This window comes from Macaca fascicularis, chromosome 15 (assembly GCF_037993035.2).
Source record: "Macaca fascicularis isolate 582-1 chromosome 15, T2T-MFA8v1.1".
Taxonomy (NCBI): Eukaryota; Metazoa; Chordata; class Mammalia; order Primates; family Cercopithecidae; genus Macaca; species Macaca fascicularis.
This window is the reverse complement of record NC_088389.1, coordinates 1052288-1067972: the sequence shown is the minus strand read 5'-3', so window position 1 is coordinate 1067972 and position 15685 is coordinate 1052288. Positions and strand designations below refer to the sequence as shown.

At 50.5% G+C, this 15685-nt stretch overlaps 1 pseudogene; it reads left to right on the top strand.

Moving 5' to 3' along the window:
• The first annotated feature begins 2054 nt into the window (after positions 1–2054).
• Positions 2055–2728, top strand: LOC135967583 (uncharacterized; annotated as a pseudogene).
• The last annotated feature ends 12957 nt before the right edge of the window (positions 2729–15685 follow it).

Sequence of the window (15685 nt, the reverse complement as noted above, 5' to 3'; positions counted from 1 at the left end):
TGATATAGGGCATAATGTTATCCTCTCTTCCCCTGGATATTAGGACCGATATCCCTGGTGGTGGGAGGTGGAGTACATTAAGAACAATATCACTGGGTGGGTGTACACCCCCTGCAATATTGGGTGTAGTATCCTCCTCTCTTCCCTAGGATATTAAGAACAATATCACAGGAGGGGTGTACCGCCACAGCCCCTGCGTTATTGGGAGCAATAGCATCTTCTCCCCCTCTCAACATAAGGAACAATATCCCAGGGTGGGTGTACATCCCCTGCGATATTGGGCGTAATGTCTTCATCTTCCAACGTGGATATTGGGCATAATGTCACGGGGGTGTACGCCTTCTTCGATATTGGGAGCAATATCACCCTCTCCCCTCAGGATTGTAGGCAAAATATCAAAGGAGTTTTACAACTCATGCGATATGAGCAGTAATATCATCCTCTCCCCACCTAGATGTTAGGAACTGTATCACAGGCTACTGTACACTTCTTGCGATATTGGGAGTCATATCATCCTCTCCCATCATGGATATTAAGAACAATATTACAAAGGAGGTGTACATCCCCTGCCATATTGAGAGAAATATGTTGCTCTCCCTTTCGGAATATTAGGAACAATATCGCAGGAGGTGTGTATAACCACTGCGATATTGGGAGTAATATTATCCTCTCTCCCTGAATATAAGAAACAATAACACAGGAGGATGTACACATCCTGTGATATTGGGAGTCACATCATTTTCTCTCCCTCTGGATATTCGGAACAATATCACAGTGTATATGTACACCCCCTGCGATATTGCCACGAGTATCATCATCTCCCTCCCAGGATATAGGGAACTATCACAAGGGGGTGTACATCCCCTGTAATACTGGGAGTAATATCTTCCTCTCCCCCACTGGCTATTAGGACCAATGTCACAGAAAGGGTGTACACTCCCTGCTCTATTGGGAGTGATATCTTCCTCTACTTCCCTGGATATTAGGAACAATGTCACTAGGGGTGTACACCTCCTGCAATATTGAGACTAATATCATCCTCTCCCCCCCTGGATGTTAGGAACCATATTGCAGGGGTGGTGTACATCCCCTGCGAAATCGAAGAAATATCATCCTCTCCACCTTTGGAACACTTTTTAACATAGCTTTGTATGTGGGGAGGACTCGAGTGATTAATCGAATGTTTCATCAGGTGCGGTTCTTCTGTTTCCCAGTTTTGACACAACATTTGGTGAAATTTCCAGGGACTCCTGAGGTCAGCTTCACGGTTTCACTCTGTCACTTTCTAATGCAGTATTCTTTGGGAGTCTTTTCAATTAAGCGCCATCATTTAAAAATAAGTTTTATAATATGCAGTTTCAGGTTAATTCTTCACCTTTGTGTCTCAGGCAGTGGCTTCCCACCTGTGAGTAGTCAGAAAGGTTCACGCAGTTTTCCAGGGCGGCCTTTGCATTTACTGGAACTATTAAGAGCTCGTTCCTGCTTCGGCCGTGATTGACACGCAGTGTGCGTGAGGCCGTGCGTGGCTTAGCGTCTTCTGCAGGCTTAGAGGTCACTTTCTGTTCTTCCCCAAGCCTGCTCTGCTGTGCCGAGTGTTCACTGCGGGCGACGGTCACACTGTCTGGCACAGGCCACGGAGGTCACAGGGCAGACTCCACGTATCGGAGCCTGCAGAATGGCAGAGTCCGGCCTCCTCACCGCCCTTCAGGGGGAGCAAAAAGCGCAAGCTGTGATCAGAGCTGTGCTAGCCCAGAAAGCCTCCGAACAGGTTTAATTTAGGAATCAGCTCCTACCAACTGCCCATGTTTAGGATGTGTTTGAGTTTTTGTGATTTTTCCTGCTCTGAAGCTACTGGGCTGGCTCTGAGTCACTGAGGGGGAGGAGGGCCGCACAGAGGCTTGCGGCTGTGATAATGAAGGGCTTGTTGCCTCTTGGGACAGCGAGTTCAAACTCTTTGTAATTGTCAGCGTAAATAGTGACCCGCTGAGGACATGGCTGTAATTCAGGGTGGCATGGTTGATTGTTATCCTTGATATCAGGTACCTGCCTCTAAAATGATGGTACCCGTAGTGCGGCTCCAGGAGGGCAGCTCCTGCCAAACACACGTGCTCCTGGGCCCGCGCCTGAAGCCACGGTCGTGCTGCCAGCCAGGCCTGCAGCTGTGGGTGCAGCGGGGTCTTCATGGCACTGAGCGCCTCCCTCGTTTGCTTGTGGGGCCCAGCCCTCCGTCCCTCCCGGTCCCCAGTGCGGCTTCTCCCAGGGATCTCCCAGCCCCGTGCACACCTCCGTCTTCACAGCTTCCGTAGTTTTCTCGTGGGCGGCCCAGGTGGGCCCCTGGGCAGGGATCGTGTGTTAGTCGAGTTCTCTCCAGCCTTCCCTGGCTAGTGGCTCAACAGGTCCCTTCAGATGAGTCAGCCAGCTGAGTGCCCGCATGTTCAGGATACTTGTCAGGGTCCCTCCTCAGAGCAAGACCGACATTCACCTCCTCCATAGGACTTTGGACCCCGCCCTGGAGAGATGCCAGCCACATCCAGAGGGGCTGCCCGGGTCCCCGTGGGCTGGTGGGAGTGACTTCTGAGCCACTCGAGGCCCCACTTTGTGTTCCTACACCCCACAAAGTCACTTAACGCGCCATGTTCTGGTGCCACGTGCCTCTCGAGTGTGGCACACAAGCCTGGACGGGGATCTGAGCGGGCGCTGCCTTCCTCAGGCTGCGCTTGTGTTTTAAGGCCCCTGGAACACTCGTGGCTGTGATTCTAGCCACTGTCTCGGCTTCCCTAGATGGTTTCACCCGCAGCCTGAGGGCCACATCGGCAGCCACCGAGGAGCCAGCAGGTCCGACGTTGGTCTCACTCAGTCCTTCTCGACTTTGGTGACAGAGGAGACAGCAAAACTTCAGCTGGGAGCCCCAGGCCTTCTCTGTTTGGAGCCCTGGGACTGAGATGGCACAGATCCTGCCATCCACCTGCTGGGGGCCCCGCTGTGCGGCTCCCTCCTCTGGTTAGGGGCCGCGTCCTTGGGCTGGGCAGCTCCAGGTCCTCGCACTCAGGGGCTTAGGGTGGATCCTGGATGCAGAGAGAAGGAGAAGGGCGGCGGTTTGGACCCAGCTGTGTTGGCTTCATCTTCTGCCTCTTGTCGCTAAATACATTTGCAAAGTTTTCCAGATGAAAACTCAGAAGGGATTTTTAATGACTGGAATCTGCGAATTCCATGGAAGCCAAGTCTGTCCACCTCTTTCACCCACCTCACTTCTCCCTGTTGGGGCTGAATTTGGCAGCGTTCAAAGGGGCAGGGACGCAAGGGGTGGTGGCCAGCCCTTGGCCCTGTGTCCCTCCTCTCCTCCCCTCAGCGCCACAGCATTTTGGTGTCATCCCCTTGCCTGCATGTGTCCTCATGAAAACCACGTGCGGCTGGAGGGAGATGCCTGTGCCTGCTCCCGTGACCTTCCCGGCCAGCCCGGCTGCAGCGGCCCCTCGGCAGGCATCCTTCTGGTGCTGTCTCCGTGCCCCTCCCATCACCTGACGCTCGTGCTCCTGAATCTTCACGCGTGTGCTCCGTGCAGCCACCTCACGGGCTCCCTGGGAATGGAGACAGTGTCTCACGCCGGTCAGAATGCTCTTCTCTGTCCACTGAATAGTCCAACACAGAATCATTCCTCTGTGATTATTTATGCTTTGTTACGTAGAACTGGAATAAAGAAAAAGCGAATTTAGACATTACAGCCATCAGGTTGAAGCTAGGTAATTGCATTAGGGAATGACATGAGAGCATTTGAGCTTCTTGAGTTCTAATTCCACATCTTCGTATCCCCATCACCCCATACCCAGTGTCTAACAGAGCTCTTGGTCTAGGAGTTTCTTGATAAATGCTTACTGAATTGAACTGGACTGAGCTTAACATTCCCACCCAGAGTTAGAAGCCAGTCCCTGAGCAAATTGCATTTAGAACGTGAGTTTGACGTTACTATGGTAAGGGGTATCCTACACGTCATAATTCCTAGTCAATATCGGGTATTTAGTCAAATAGAGTCAAGTATAGAGAGGCATTGGCCCATCTGGCGAAAGGGTAAGGCACGGTGCTTTAGGTGCACGTCCCCAATATCAACTATGAAAATAAAATGTTGTCATCTCCAATTGCAGCCCTGTCCTCAGCTGGTCACTGTTTATGCTAACAATTATAAACAGCTTGAACTTGCTGTCCTGAGAGACAACACACCCTCCATTCTCTCTGCAGTGTAGCTGCCTTGGTGGATGGAACATGCCCCTCCTCCCTCGCTGCCCCCTCCCTCCCCCCTCCCCTCTCCCTCCCTCCCCTCCCCTCTCCCTCCCTCCCCCTCCTCTCTCCCTCTCTCCCCCATCCTCTCTCCCTCCCTCTCCCCTCCTCTCTACCCCCCTCCCCCCTCCTTCTTCCTGTCTTCTCTCACCTTTCTGCCCCCACCTTCTCTCCTAGGTGAGAGACAGAAGAGAAGAGACCTCTGGAATCTTCTGCTTCATCCAAGCAGCTTGGGGGCAGCATCAACTGCTGCAATTTGGCTGCCCCAGCAGGTGCCTCAGGGCAGCCTTTCTAATGGGAATCCTGGAATCACGTCTTTCCCTAATGTGTCCTAAAGGCTGGAGGACATGAAGTGAAACAATGCCCCATGCTCAGTCCTGTGATTTTGTGTATTTATTGGACTTACTTTGAAATTAAACTAAATGATACCCAAGGTAGAGCATGAAAAAAAAGAAAAAACAGGCTATGGTGTTTGAAAAACAAACAAAACCGTTTGGTTTGTTGGTTTGTTCTTAGACCTTCACAGGCTCCTAGGTCACACGTTTCAGTTTCTCAGCGAGTGACATTCTCTGCAGAAGCCGTGTCAGCCTCTTGTTTGATGATGTCAGCCACAGCAGAAAGAAGCACTTCGTAGGCCCCGTGCTCAGCACCTTGGCATGAGCTCCTGCCATCTTCTGTTCATGCTCATCACAGCTCTGTGCAGTGGGCATCCTCCTGATCCCTGTGGGAGGATGGAGGATGGAGGCGGAAGGGTGAGTGATGGCAGGATCACATGAGGGGTCTCTCCCGAAGTAGGGAGGGGAACCTTCCCAGGACCTCAGTGTCCCTCATGTCCTTCCTCCTCCTCCTCCTCTGCCTCTCTGTGACTGTTTGACTCAGGCTGCAGGGACAGACGTGAGTATGTGCAGAGCCTGTGTGCACCCCTGGGGGTGTGTGCTCATATTGGCAGAGAGGGATGTGAGCGTGTACAGAGCGTGTGTGCACACCTTGGGGATATGTGCTGGCATTGGCAGGGACAGATGTGAGCGCATACAGAATGTGTGCTGGCATTGGCAGAGACAGATGTGTACAGAGCATGTGTGCACACCTCGGTGTTGTGGGTTGGTGTTGGCATGGACAGACGTGAGTGTGTACAGAGCATGTGTGCACACCTGGCGGTGTGTGCTTATGTTGTTTTGTAAGTGGCAAATACGTGGCCTGTTGCGTCGGGCGGCCCTGCGCCCATGCTGAGTCCGTCAGTGGCCCTCGGGTTGGGGTCTCCATCTCCCCAGACAGCACTCGAGTGTCTTGAGGTTTCAGATTCTTCCTCTCCGGGTACTTGGGCCTCCTCAGGACCAAACATCAGAACCAGCCAACTGCAAACTACAAGAACGTTCAAATGCATCTTCACTAGAAAAAACAAAAGCCATTGGAATAATTTCCCAACATGACCCCTTGGTTAAGCCGTTAGATACTCCAGCCAACAGATTGAGTCACTTTAAAATTCACACCAATTAAAATGGTTGTGAGAGTTGCAGAGCTTTACCGCTAAACCTTGAAATAATTGAAGCATTCTGCTCCACTTGCTTACAAACTAGAGTTGGGGATACCTTTCAGTCCAAAGTAGTAACCTTGTAAATCCAGCTTAGATGCGAGGCTCCCACTGACACAGGAAGAGACAGTGGCCCTTGATTATTCTCCTGTGTTCAGATACTGTCATTTTTTTTTTTTTTTTTTTTTGTATCCTGATCATCACTTCTGCTTTTCCAATTCAAACTAAAGGGAGTTTAGTTCTGTTTGGGAGTTTAGCTGTGGTTAGTGGTTTATTTTCATGGTTTGCTTAATCTCTTATGTCTGGCGCTTACATTTACCCATATAGATTTTTCCTTAGTACGGCGGTGCCATAGCCCAGGGCTTCTCCCTCCATATCTGTTCCCCAGGAGGCCCCCTAGGAATGGGCGCTGGAGATCCAGCCCCTCTCCGTGTGCCGTTTTCTTTGAGTCCAAGGTAGGTTTGGCTCAGAGAAGAAAACAGGCCTCCAGGTTAGGTGCCTCTGACTGCTTGCTTGTGAAATGTTTAATGATAAAGTGCCTTCCAAACTAATTTTACACATTGATAGTTGTAGCCTGAAGTATCACTGCAGTCATAAGAACAAGAAACACTCCCATCAAGTAGATAGGCAGAAAAAAGCCATAAAAGTTTAATAAAGTGCAAATAAAATGGTGTTGTAAGAATGTACAGTGGGAAATTATCTCAGTCCAGCCACATCAGCTGTGGTGTCCTCCTGTAAATACATTTAGCCACTTGTGGCCCTGATCGCAATCACTACTGTGAATTGTGATCCAGAATGTTCTTGGGGGCCGATGCCTTGACTATGCCAGCAGATGAGTCTGATTTGACGTCACGGTGGTGATGTGCTTAACACGGCCAGCTGAACTGAGGGGTGGCCACCCGTGCACTCGCCACGTGCAGCCGTTATTCTTGTGATGGAGTTGCACGGGGCGCAGCTTGTCCACCTGGGCTACTTAAAGTACCTGGAACCCAACTGCTGGTGGGTGCCTCCCAACATGGGAGCTATCTTTTTTATCCAGGGCCCTCTGGTGCTGCAGACTCTGAGTCCACGGGGAGGTACCAGAGTGCTCTGCTGGGCCATGGAGGTCCCCGAGCAGGTGGTCACTCATTGCTTGTGGAGTGGTCCATGGCCTGTGAGTTTATTCCCCGGGTCTGTGTGGGTTAGATTAACCAGTTCACAGCTGGGCACTTACCCCTTACACAGGTGACACTAGTTAAAGTGGAATCTATATTAACTCGCACGGGAGTGTGGGAGGAACTGGGAGGGTGGGGAGGTTTGGCCCTTGCAGTAGAGCCTGGGCTGTTGACATTCTGCGTCTTCTTGTTGGCGGGGCCGTCAGGGCCGCTGTGGGTCCTGAAGACAGTAGGTGCCATATGGACCAGGGGATGAGGAAGCCTCTAGAGGCTGTGGGAGGCAAGGAGACAGTCGCTTCCCCAGAGCCAGCCCTGCCGCCACTTCGACGTTAGCTGGTGGGACCTGTTTTGGACTCCAGCTTCCAGAAATGTGAGAAAATAAGTCAGTGTTTAGGGCGCTAAATTTGGGGTGATTTAGTGAAGAAATAGAAAACTAGCCCACAAAGGTGCACGCATTGAAATGTGCTGTGTCCAGGTGTTCACAGTGGTGTGAGGGAGATGGCATCAGGGTTCTGGGAACTGTGCAGTTTTACTGAAGGAAGGGGCTCGCCACGCCTTTCCTCATGTAACTGAAGGTATGTATGCCTGCCACACCGCCCAGGAGACAGGGACTGGAATTGTGACTTTATTTCTTATGGGAACCAAGCCACAGTCAGAACACAGGGCTGAAATGAGCTTCCTACAGCCTGAACTGGGCAGAGGAATCGCAAGTAGCTTGTTTTTTTCTACACAGACCTGTTCTTTCAGGTTTTATTAAGGTCTGGAAAAAGGGAGAAGCCAGGCATACCTCGGTGAGGGACAGTATTTCTGGAGGTGGCGCGGCTTCAGCCTGAATGTGGCTGTGTGGTTGGGAGGCTCAGAAACTGCCCTCCAAGGGCACTCATCTATTCCTTATTGCAGTAATACCTCATTTACAGAAATCCACAGAAATTACTGTGCGGGAGGCTTCTGGTCTGGATGGGTTTGTGTGGACCGAGGTCACGGGGTGTTGTCCCAAGTGCTTATCCTGATCTGGCAGACTGTTCCCAAATAATTATTCCACAGTTTCAGAGCCTATATCTGAGTGATAGTCTTTTAACTTAGTTGCATAAAAGTAAACAAAGTATGTCTTGAGGGTCTAAAAATCCATGTGATAATCATGGCTGTAAACTCATACACGGGGCTTTGGGATGGAGTGAAAACCACCGTCACCTGGCGTGGACGCTGCGTGGTATTTTTAGTGTGGCGGCCTGCTCGTGCCTTGAGCTCCATCTGCAGTGTGAGCAACAGCTGTGCATTTGAGAAATGTAGACAAGTCAGCTTGCTCCTCCAGGGGCCTGCAGGCATCCGGGTGAGGGGCCTGGGATGAGGCCACATCAGTGGGAAGGAGCTTGGTTGTGTCAGCAGATATGTCTGCCTCTACAGGCCTGAAAGCCAGCCAGAACCCAGTTTTCCTTTGGTCATCTAATGCCAGAAAACATCTTGTTTCTTGGAGATTCTCGTAATTTGTATTAATGAACCATTTGGCCATAAATGTTATAAATGCATGAGGCTTTACAATTTGGCAGATGTGTAACTCACATGTCATTATATCAAACTGTTGAAGATACTTGTTTCACCTGAAGGTTTTTAGCATTTTATGTGCAAAGCAAATGCCAATAGCATTTTGAAGGAGTATATTGGAATTTTAAACCCAGTGGGACAGTGCTGGGTCTCTGGGATGCTGGTGAGGTGGATGTGACCTCAAGCTCTTGGAGCTTGCAAGCAGGATTCCTAAATTGTCACAACTGCAGTGCTGGAAAGTCAAAGTGGATTTCTCTAAATGAGGTATTAGTGCAATAAGGAACAGATGAGTGTCCTTGGAGGGCAGTTTCTGAGCCTCCCAGACACCCCAGCAGGAAGCGGGGTGGGAGGCAGTTACCCACCAGAATCTGGACGGTGGACCGTGTTTGCTGATGGCCCTGCTTGGCAGGTCATTACGTGCAATAAGAAACAGGTGAGTGCCCTTGAGAGCGGTTTCTCGGCCCCATTCAGAACCGCAAGTGTAAGATGCCCCAAGGTCGGGGGGTGGGAGTTTGGTTATCCACAGGAGCCTGGATGGTGGAGCTGGGTTTGCTGGTGGTCCTGCGTGGCAGGTCATTACGTGCAATAAGGAACAGGTGACTGCCCTTGAGGGGGATTTCTCTGCCTGCTTCGGAACTGCAAGTGGAAGACGCCCCAAAGTGAGGGGGTGGCGGCGGTGGTGGTGGTCCATTATCCAGTGGGGCCGGATTTGCTGGTGGCCACTGCGTGGCAGGTCACTGCGTGGAGCGATGGGAGGGGAGTGGAGTGAGAATAGAGGATGCACCCTCCACAGCTACTGCTGGGAGTTGGCTCTGGTAGCAGAAGGAGCATAGAGGGATTCCCATCAGGGGCAAGACGGCTGGGGTCCCACGTGTGGTGGATGCCGAGGTGTGGTTATATGTAATCTGTCTGCACAGCCGTCCTGGTGAGTGGGTTCAGTTACCTTCCCATCTCACATTTGAGAAATCTCGGGGGCTCACATCACAGCTAGGTGGGTTGGAACTAATGTCTCAGGCAGGACGTTGGCCCCAGAGCCCAGATCTTACCCCCCTGCTCTTTTAAGTCCACCAAGCTTGTAGAGAGGGGTGTGTGGTGGTGGGTGGCGGCTGAGAAACCAACACAGTAGTGGGGGGGGGGAGGAACTAAACCAGGCAGGAGACACAGGCAGTGCTTGGGAGATATCCACGGGATCTGGGTGTGGGGGGCACCTCTGGGCCTGTGAACCCCGTTCTGTGCTCCTGGCTTGCCCAACCTTGGCCCTCAGCCACATGCTGCGTGCTTTAGGTGAAATCTCAGTCCCTCGTGTGGTGCGGGCATCTTTTCTCCCTGGCTTTGCCTCTCTAAATCACGGAGTCTCAGTGGGGATGGCGGGGCGGATGGTGGTCCATGGAATTTGCCCTCCACCTCCCCATCCTTGTCCTGTCCTGTCTGGCCTGTTACCCGAATCTGTCTCTTCAGAGCCTGCAAATGAGTGGAGGCCACGGCAGCCTCTTGCTGACCGACCTCTCAAAGTTTTTTATTCATCAGAATCGTGTTAAATGCTGATTCCTAGGCACCCCCATTAGACTCTACGCCTGCCTGACATGGGTACTTTGGGGAAGATACAGAGGGTTGCTGGGCTGTTCCAGGAGGGAATTTGCATTTGTAGAATGTCCACTGTGGTCTTTCCAGCAGTCTACTTTCCACGCACACGTGGCATTAAACCTGGAAGACCCCTGGGTGCTGTGCTGGTGAGGAAGCCCCGGCTGGACGAGGGGCTGCTGGGGCTCGGACTTGATTCCCGGGCTGGGGGCTGCGGGCTTATTCTCTTCAGTGGGTCTGCTGATGGGATGCCCTGAGAAGTCCTGCTGTGCACTCAGGGGAAGGTGCAGAGACAGGCTCAGAAAAGACAGACCATGGATTTAAAAATTCCTACTGGAAAATCTTTTATGAGCAAAGTAATTTGCATCTAACTGAAGACAATCATTGCTTGAATAATTGGTTTGTTTACAAAGTTGGTCCTATGAACAGATTAAAGTTTTCATTCATGCCTTATCTATAATGTGAATAGGAGCTATTACCGCAACCTAAATTAGCTTTAAATTTCGTATCAGATTGCAGTCCAGATTACAAACGGCTGCTTGATAATCTAATTGATAAAACGGAGGAATTTAGTGCTTGGAACCCAGAGTGAAGGGAACAGAACTGCTTTGGCTTCTAAAAAGCGTGTGACTGAGGGGTGACCTGGGGTGAAGAGAAGTGGCTGGAGTCATTACACTCGAGGAGATGATCTGCCCCCGCCTTTCTCAGCTGTCTTCTGGGCAAAACAAAAGGGTGATAAATGGAAAAATTCAGCACTGAGTTCGTCTATGCCCTGAGCTTCTCATACAGTCATTAATGGGCTGTATCTGTGAAGCCTCCATACAGGCACAAAGGAATTAGGCTAGAGTAAGGCGGCCGGCGACCTCTGGCGTCTGGACCGCATGTCATTTCCTAAAGCCCTTTTGGGTGAAATGACAGTGGCAATGTCGTTGTTCGGAGGAGTGTAATCTCACGTATGAGATGCAGATTTTAAATGATGCAGATTTTAAACACCAAAGCCAGGAAGCTTGGTGGGAGTGGCTGTCTTCCAAGTGGTTTTCTGTGCTGCCATGGATGAGGTGTGGATGTATCATCTGTTGGTGAGATCCACTGGTGAAGGGGCTAAGCAAACCATGGAGGTCGGGGGTGTGAAGCATCTCTTCTGGCATCCCAAGTAAATACATCTTGTAAAACTTGTGAATTTGACCCTGACCCTAACCCCAACCCTGAGTGTTGAAGTCTGGTGCAGTGTCTTGAGCCCTCTTCTGCATTGAGGGTGAGTGACTGTAAATGACCGATTCCTCAGTGGTGAAAGTTCAAATTTAGCTTCCCTGAGGAAGCCAGACCTCGGTCACCCGTATCTCCATTGTAAACACTGCGGCCCCTACTCGGGTGGCTGCAAGTTTCCAGGCCTTCCTTGGAGAAGCAGCCGTGAGGTGCTTGATGATTTGACAGCATCAGCCACCTTCTGTCTTCTGTCTAATCATGGTACAAATGATTCTCCTACAAGGAAATGGATCTGGTTTCTTCTCGATCATTGGAAGAAGCAGCCTGCCTAGGGACTCCACTGTCCTCTGCACTTTCACAGCGAAGCCTGTGTCTGTCTCCAGGGAGTGTCACGTGTGTCGTGGGAATCGCCTCCTTAATTCTTCCTGCTTTTGAGGGCTCGGGTAGCTCTGCCTGTTTCACCCGGGATGAGCAGCGGGTGGTCTCTGGCTGCTGTGGGACTAGGGCTTGGGGTGCATCATCACATCCGGTGGCCTGTCCAGGTGGGCATCATTCTTGCCTGTTGCCTGAGGCAGCTGTGATGCCATGGGGGTCATGCTTGTCAGGGCCAACCCAGTTCTTCCCGTGTACACCTCTCCTGCTGGAGTGCCTTTCCTTATGATGACTTGTTGAATTAACGTGGAGAATGCAGAGAGGCTCTGGGCCTCTCTCTCTCCCATTCTTACTCCCTGGAGCTGTGAAGCCCGACAAGGGAGCCCATAGCCAGAGGCTCCTTTAAATTGAATTAGAATAAAGATTTGATTACATAGCTAAACACATTTGAAAAGAACTTCACAGATTAAATTCCAGATTCAACCCTTCAGGCCCAGTGGCCATGTTTCGGGGCTCAGCAGCTGTAGGTGGCTGTTGTCTTTCTGTGTTGGCTGAGCAGATTGGGGCGTTTCCAGTTCAGCAGTCAACTCTCTTGCATGGCTCTGCCTGTGGTGAGGGCACCTAGGCTGGAGAGCCTCGTGGGGATCCCTTAGGCCTCCGGCTGCAGCCAGGCTGCACGGTTCCTGTGCCCCGGGTCCTCTGCAGGCCCAGATGGATCCCACCACAGAGCCAGCACTGCTAGACTTGGGTACTGTGTGCAGACAGCAGAGGGTCACGTCCGGGCCTTGCAGGGGCTGGGGTGACTGGCCTCCTTGGCCAGGCTCCTGTTTCCGAGTCTTCAGGGGAAATGCATCCACCATCCACCATCCACACCGTGCACCAGAGGAAAACTGCAGGCTTCTCTGTGGATGGTGAATTGAGATCATGCAGAGTGACTAGGTTTGGGCTCCTGAGCAGCGTGGAACCTGATACCTTTAGGTGGAACCTGACATGCCTCCATGTGTACATGGCAAAGAGAATGCAGCATTGTCAGCTTGAATCCAGATGTGCTCCCGTTTTGAGGTGGAAGGTTCTGGGAGTATTGGCCATTGGTGATTGTGCTGCCGTGGAGGACTTTGAATGCAGGCACTGGTTTGGGATAACCCTGGTTTCCTGGTCCTGTATGTGGGCATCCCTGAATATCCCGGACTGGAGGAAGGCAGGGCAGATGGGAGGGTGACAAGAGGTGTCAGGTGTTTCCAGCTTTGGGGACTGATGCCATCAGATGGCCGAGATCAGGATGGTGGTGGCCAGGGACCAAAGCAGGGGTGCGTGGAAATGCCATGTTCCTCGGAGCATGGGGAGGACCTCTTGAACTCTATTCCTGGGCAACAGTTCTTCCATTCTCAGGAATCTGTGCCATTGTAATTGAGTAGCAAATTCTGTAATTGCTCTAATTACTTACTGTTAAGTCCCCATGCCAATTACCATAAATTAGCAACAGTGATAACAGTTTGCCTGGTCAAACTTTACCAAGAAAAACCATTGGACCTAGTTTTAGTTGCCTCCAGTTCCCTCCAAATCAGATTCCTTAGCGGCTTGTGTCCCCACACTTGCTGCAGTTCCTCCTGGGCCTGGCAGGCACATTCCAGACATTCACATCTCAGCTCAGATGCAGGCGTGCACATTATTTATAGAAAATGGCACTGCGCTGTGATCGGCTTGAGCTGACGTTCTCTAGGTGGGAGGTGGAGGTTCAAAAGTTCTAATGGGATGAAATTAGAAATATGAATTTTAAAAATTCACGTGTTATGAACTCTGTTCAGTGATTTTCTCTGAAATGAGAGACTATTTGCAGATGAGGCAGTCAGCCTGCAGCTCTCCTTAAATCTGTCCTAGACCTCGATGCCGTCCTTCAGCCTCTTCCTGGGTGTGGGGTGCTCTGCTTGAAGCAAAACCAAAGGAAAGAACGTCGTCTGCATCACTACTGCAGCCAGCTCAACGCGCACACCCACTAGGAGGGGCGTTTGATCACTTAACATTTTAAATGCATTTAACATTCAACCAGCAAGTCAGCCAGTGCTTTCTGTAAGCAAGCTGCCTGGCTCATGGGAACCTGACACTTGACTTTTTGGAAGAGAGTACTTGCTTCTGTGGAGTCTCAATATTTGTCTCATTTCTTGAGACTCTGCTGAAAGTGATGAACGTGAGTAAATTAGGACTTTTTTTTTTTTTTTTTTTTTTGTAAATTGGGCCACAGAGCTCTCTAGGCAGAGTCAGGGGAGTAAACGGCTGTGAAAGATGCCGCCTGATGTGAGCCACGGCCAGGCACTTTGGAACCTGGGATCCCATCTCCAGCCTTTCAAAGGACACAGACGAATATAAAATGCAGATGGGAGAGTTCATAATTTGGGCATCTCTGTTCTTTTGAAATCAAAGTGCAAAGAAAAAGTTTTGCCTTGAGGTCTTAACCCATACTTGTTTTTCTCCTGAGGTTTTAAGATTTTCTTAACTGCTTTTCTCTCCCCCAATCCTTGAGGAAGTTCTATCTTCATATCTTCTTAAAAGATATGGTTAAATTCAACACTGAAATATGAAAACATGCTTTCATATTTTTCTTTAAACTGAGGTATCTGACATTGGTGAAGAACTAACTGGGAGTATTGGTTTATTTTTATTTTTTTGAGACAGTCTTGCTGTGTTGCCCAGGCTGGAATGCAGTGGCACGATCTTGGCTCACTGCAGCCTCACCTCTTGGTTCACGCCATTCTCCTGCCTCAGCCTCCTGAGTAGCTGGGATTATAAGTGCCTGCCACCATGGCTGGTTCATTTTTGTATTAGTAGAGACGGGGTTTCAACATGTTGGCCAGGCTGGTCTTGAACTCCTGACCTCAGGTGATTCGCTCACCTTGGCCTCCCAAAGTGCTGGGATTACAGGCACGAGCCACCACACTCGGCCTGGGATATTCTTGATTATAATTGTAACATATCCCTTTAATAAAAACAAAACAGAACAACAACAACAAAACAGCTGTCTGAAAAGTCTCGAAATTAAAGAGCTCACTTGGACAGGGATTTGGACACCAGTTGAATGGCCCAGCACACCATAGTTACATGGGCCACTCGGCCTGTTAGGTCCTTAGGGTATTTGAAGTCATATGGATATTTGCATTTCTGCCTCTGGATATCGTGTTAGTATTCGGCTAGTGTTTGAGGGCCAGGCTCAGATCCGGGAAAACAAGAGCTCCTGCCCTCACGGCACTTCTCTTCCATGTGTGTGTGTGTCAGGAAAATAGAAAGCATAAGATATTTTTTTCAATGAGCTGGGAAGATGGAAAAACAAGCTTAAGATGTTGACTTGTTCAGAAGAAGGGAAGTGCAAGGAACACTCAGCTTTGTTGCTGCTGAAGGAGGCCCCTGGTGGAGGCTGTTTCAGAGGTGGGGTTTCTCTGAGAAAGGTGGTAAGAGGCAAATAGGATGCCCCATCTGGTTTGCCAGAGATGGGGAAAGTTAGTATCCCCAAAACAGCTTCAGCATTCTGGCAAAGCTTTGGAAAACCAGCTACGGTGTAGGACCTTGTTGGCCGCTGGGTAGAAGGAAAACATTGCTGGTCCTGAGGACTGTACTGTTGTTCCACTGATATAAAGAACTACCTGAGGCTGGGTAATAAGGAAAAAAAATGTTTAATCGGCATACAGTTCTGTGGGTTGTACAGGCTTCTACATCTGGGGAAACTGACAATCAGAGTGGAAGGTGAAGGGGAGGCCGGCATGTCTTCACATGGCTGGAAGGGGAGAGAGAGTGAAGGGGAAGGTGCCATGCACTTCCAAACAACCAGATCTCAGGAGAACGATCATGAGGACAGCACTTGGGGGATTGTGCTAAACCATTAGAAACCACCCCCATGAGTCAATCACCTCCCACCAGGGCTCACCTCCAACATAGGGTTAGAGTTCAGCATGAGATTTGGGTGGGGACACACAGCCACACCATGTCAGGCTTCCCATTCTTCTCCTGCACGTGCTTCGCAAATGGTTCTGTCATTGGT